Below are 5,554 nucleotides of genomic sequence, written 5' to 3' on the forward strand. Positions count from 1 at the left end.
CTTCCTTGTGCCTGTCGGGCCGGCCCCGGACCTCAGCTCCCCCTGCCAGCGTTGTTGCACTGCTGGGGACAGAAGCAGCTCTGGTGCAGTGTTGCTCCAGGGGTCATGGAACATCTGGGAGGTGAGAGGAAGCCTGGCTGGGCTGCAGTCATAAAGCACTTCAGAAGGGAAATGTCTCATCTGTGGTACGTGCTGCTGCCTCGTGTTCGGTGTGCAGCGCCTGGGGAGAGCGTGGTGCTGTGCCAAGGCAGCGCCCCGCAGCTCGGTCCCTGGCACAGAGGCAGGGCTGTCAGACCTGTGCCCTGCTGCTCTCTCTCCAAATCCAGGAGCCCAGCCACACATTTGGGCACTGGGCGCCTGCAGGGCTGGGCTGGGTCTTGGTGCTCCCCCAGACCGGCTGTGTGGGCTCTCCTGCCCAGATTGCTCCAGGACTGCTGTCTTCTGGGGCCCACAGCGTTTGCAGCATCTTCCAGCTCTGCAGCAGACAGTGGCCGTGCAGGAGTCCGGATGTCCCCCCATCCCCTGCTTGGTGACCTGCCCTGTCTTTTCTCTGCCCATCACCCTGCTGCAAGTCTCTTCCCCAGGCTGGAGCCCAGCAGGGACAGGTGTCTCAGTCTCAGCTGGCCCTCCCAAGCTCCCTGCTCAGACTGGTGCCACTGTCACCGAGGCTTCCACATCCTCCAAGGCTGTTCCCAGCCTTCACAAATGCTGATAATACCCCTTAGTACCGAAAGGCTTAAGGAGGCTGGCAGCAGCTGTAAACTGTGGGAGTTGCCTTTTGTGTAAAATGTTATTATTTTATTTTGTTCGTACTAAAAATAGCTTGGAAATGCTGTCAGTGTAAAATATCTCAGGGTGAACCTCTGCAATGGGGGCCACCGATGTCCTGCCTGGCAGCCCAATGACCCCAGCACCGCTTCTCCAGCTTCAGCATCGCTTTGTAATGTCAACAAAACCCTGTGGTGTAATACCAGCCCTGTCATTTATGCTTACTTACCAGTCTATTTATAATATCTCTAAGTGAGCCCGTTATTTATTGGGATAAAGTTGGGTATTTATTGGGATAAAAGTGGGTATCCAGAGAGGCTGGAGTCTGCGCAGGGTCAGGAGGAACACAAATACCCATTTTCTAATTCTGACACTCTAAGCCTCCCAAAGGCGAAGGCTGTCAGTGCTATTAGCAGACATTACTGAGCAACAGGAAGACAATTACTGCGGGAGAACCATTTCTCCTGGGCTTAGTGATTCACCAGCACATGTGAGTGTCATTAATCCTCAGGGGAGTGGGGGCAGGTGGCCTCGTGAACACGCTATTCCCCACTGGAGCATTGCAGCAATGCTGACAACGCCATAGAGAGGTTCTCCCCTTCTCTGGGTAGCTCAGAACATACTCTGGGAGGGTGCAGGGCTGCTCTGCAGCTTGTGGAGGCTGGACACTTGAACTGGACCACGCTTTGGGCTTTTCTAGTGACACCTGCTACCCTGCAATGGGAATCCTTGCTCGCCTCGTGGGTTCTCTGCCGCTGAGCAATGACTGTTGCAGCAACAGCCATCCTGTGCAGAGCCAAGAGAGAAGCTCAGCACGTTCACTCACCTTTTAGGTGTTCAGGAAGCTCCTAGACCCCCTGTGGTCCCCTGCAGGAGCGATCAAAGCTAGGCTTCATGGACAAAGCATCTGGAGCCCTCCCCGACAGTGCTGGCTGCTGGGCTCTGCTGGGGGCAGCGTCTGGGGATGCTCCTTTGAGGCCATGGGGGGTCCTGGGTCCTGCATGGGGCTGTTCTGCGCTGGCTGGTCCCACACGCACAACACCAGCTGGCACTGGTTTGTAATGGGCATGCTGCCTGCAAAGCTCCCTCTGCTCCTCAGCAACACCGAAAATCACGTATGTTACATTACATGGTTTGTATGAAATCAGAGGTGATCCCTGAGCAGAATAGGCACGATTAAAGGTATGTTGATCCACAGAGGAGCTTACACTGGGGCTGCAAACTGAAGAGGTTCTTCCCAGCAAAGACTCGTACATTGGATTTACTGACTGCCTTTGCAGAGGGAAGGTTTATAAGAAAAAATAAATAAAAGGCCTTTTTTCCCCCAAGCTTGAAAAGCCTGGTAAAAAATCTGTGTTCATTTGATATTGCTGCAAAATATTTGTCTGACAGTTGTAATCACTGCTAGTACCTCCAATGTGTCTTAAAGCTTAATTGCCTGAACTTTTCTCTTAGCAATGAGATAATGCAGTGACCTTCTTGCCTCAACGACTGATTTATCCCGCAGCAGCTTGTGGTGCCTGCTGCCTCCTCCTTCAGCTCCGTGTGCTCCGGAAAGGCCGTTTGCTGGCTGTGCCGCACTCCCGCAGCCCCTGCGGCACATACAGCGGAGCGATGGCGTGGGTAGTGATGGAGGTGAGGAAAACGGGGGAGGAGTGGCTGTGGGGACCAGGGAGGTAAGCAGTGACACAGGAGAGACATAAATATAAAGAGTTAAACCAGCATAAATCCTTCTGAGGGAATGATCGTGCAGTAAATGGGGAAGTGCCCAAGGGCTCTGTTTTAGGGATTCCCTGGCAGGGTGACATTGGGGTGGGTAGGGTGTGGAGGTGCTGCTGCCCCTCAACATGGCTCAGAGGAGGACTGTGTGTGCACCCTCCTCCCTGCACCCTGTTGTGAGAGATGCTCTTGCTCACCTGAACCCCCCGGGTGACTGGGTGCTCACACAACTCCTCCAGCAACTCGGTCTTGGGGCTCCCTTATTAACAGCAAAGCCACGGGAAGGAGGAATTGCCACCTGGCATGCTCCAAAAGGCAGCATTCAACAAAATTTGTTACCCTCAGACTAGTTTTATCCCTCCTGTAAAATACAGTTTGTGTCTAATCCTGGTAACGCAATGCCTCTTCGCCGCCAGCCTGGCAGCGCGTTTCACTGCTGATGAGGAATGAGAGAAGCTTCGCTGTGCGTCAAGAGCGGCCCTGCTTGGCAGGCACATATGGTACCCTTTTTCTGGAGGCATATTTTCCCTCATCAGGCTGTTTTGAGCTTCTTTAACCTGAAATCACCAGTGCTTGTTTTACAACGCATCACACGCCGGGTGAGATGCCGCCTCTCTGGCTCTGTAGCCGAGTGGACGCCGTCCGGAGATGACATGCGAGGCTGACCTTGGTGTCCAGCCCTGGCTACCAACAGCCCAGGGGTATGTGTGGGTATGGACCCATTCAGGAAAGCCTTCAGACCACTGGTATGCCTGCTCTCCAGTGTGAGCTAAAAGAGGCGTGTTAGCCCAGGGCAGGGTTCGTTTCTTCTCATGGAACCTACAGCCCAATTAAATCTATCTAAACTGCAGAGAGGAGCATCTCCCCATGCTGCCCACAAAGCATCCAGGGCTCTGCTGGTCCCATGCACAGAAAACCAGCCCTCATTTCTTCACCAAAGGAAAGGTAGAAAAAATGTTACTGCTTATGCGGAACCTTTGCTGGTCAAAGTAAGACAAGCTTATATGCATTGTATCTGTCTGGTGGAGTTAGCTAAGGAGAAAGAACCAAGAGCACCAGCAGCACCCCTGCTCACCCTGCACCGCGGGGCACAGGGTGCCTGAGCTCCCACACCCTGTACCAGCTCTGCAGGCGACCATGGGGCATCCCCAGCCTCTGAGCCCTGCCGCTGCCTCCCGGGCTCTCCCTGCCACCTCTGCCCACTGTCCCCTGCCCTGAGATGGTCCCAGCCACGGATTGCTATTTGGGTCTACGTTTCAGTGTCCGGGGAGGATGTTGTAGCATCTGCCTTTCACTCCCGTCCTTGTTCCAGAATGAGTCACCGGGATGCAGGAGCTAAGCAACAGGCAGGAGGATAATTCGCCTTGTGATGGTGATTCAGCCTCTGCAGGGTGGTGGCAGAGTGAGCAGAGCTATTGTTTCTCCCCATCAGCTGCTGACAAAAGCGTTCTTGCCCCTCTTATGACATTTCATTGTAGAAGAAGCCATACGAACAAAGTGACGTGTAAAAGTGATGAATGATGTCCCTGCTTCAGGGAACACCCTCTGGCTCACCCAGCCTACCCTGAATGCAGGGCAGCTTGCTCTGCAAACAGCCAGCTCCTCTCTTGTCCAGGGATGCTGCTGCAGTGCCAGTCCCAGAGCAGCTCAGCCCCCAGAAGGGATGGGAGCTGGCTCAGCGCATGCAGACGGAGCAGGGTTTGGCCATGGCAGCCTAGGAGTGCCACACCAGCTGCTCGTGCAGACTGCGTCAGCAAATTCCTGCATCTGTACATCACCCAGCATCACCTCAAGGAAGCGGTTTGTCAGGGAGATCGCACAGCTGTGCACTGTGAAGATGATCTGCGGTCTGAATGGCTTCCCTGCGAGGGATGGTGCAGTAGGTTAGGACAGTTCTACAGGCTGCAAAAGTAAACGATGCAGGGACAACATCATAGAAGTCTACTAAATCCTGAGTGCTGGGACAAATTGGGAATGGTTATCCTCTGCCTCTTCCCTGATGAGGTTTGGGGGCATCAGGTGACACTAGCAGAAGCCTGTTTACAGCAACAAATCAGGAGATACTCATTTACAAAATTTGTAGCTAAGCTGTGAAACTCTGCTGCGTGGCACAGAGGCTACTAAAATCTTACAAGGTTTCAAAAAATGGTTCATTGGATTCCTGGAAGAAAATACCTGGTGGTCACTAATTCAAATACTATTCCAGCATTAGGAAGTACTTGAACCAAGTGTCAGCAGACGTGGAGAGGACATTCAGGAGTCAGTTTTGCAAGCTTTCCTGGACACTTAACTCTTCCCTCGGCATGCACTGGGGAGATACGCCACTGATCTGACTCACTGCAACTGTTCCCACGTCCCTTTGCTTAACATACATGTGAACTTCATGGGTTTCTGCATAAATAATATGTGGACTTTCAACAAATGCTGCCTGATCAGTTACTACTCCAAAATCCGGAATGGCAAAATGAATATGAAGCTGAACTGGGAAAGCTTAAATAAGAATTTACTGAGGTTCACATATTCTTCTCCTGGTTCTTTACATTTTACATATTTTGCATTTGCATTTTAGATGAAGTCCTAGGAGCTGTATGTGAGATCAACGTAGGACTGATAGCAGCTTCAGGATATTCAAGCAGCAGTAATAAGTTTATTATTGACAGTGAATATTCATAGGGATAGATCAGCCCGCAGGATTAAAAGACACATCCTAGAGGGGTGAATATAATGAAAATGGGAGCAATCAAATAAATGAAGCAGAAAAGGTGTAGCTTTATTGTCCCTTTACAGTCACTATCTCTGAGTCTCCTTCAGTTCATAATTACTGCTGCTAGAAGATAACAGCTATTAGCAGTGGCTACAGATCCCTGGGCTCTTTGAAGTCTTGAACAATAGACCACAGGAGGTGCTACGGGGCCTTCTTCATCTTCTTCCTAGCCTGCACCATCCCTGGGTCACGCCAACCGCTGGCAGCTGTTTCCACCAGCGGCTTTCCCAGTTGCCTTTGATCACAGCCGCTCTTGTAATAGCTTCAAGGAATAGGTTTCATTTTGGTAGAATAAAAATCATT

Source organism: Eurypyga helias, unplaced genomic scaffold, assembly GCF_000690775.1.
Source record: "Eurypyga helias isolate BGI_N326 unplaced genomic scaffold, ASM69077v1 scaffold29546, whole genome shotgun sequence".
Taxonomy (NCBI): Eukaryota; Metazoa; Chordata; class Aves; order Eurypygiformes; family Eurypygidae; genus Eurypyga; species Eurypyga helias.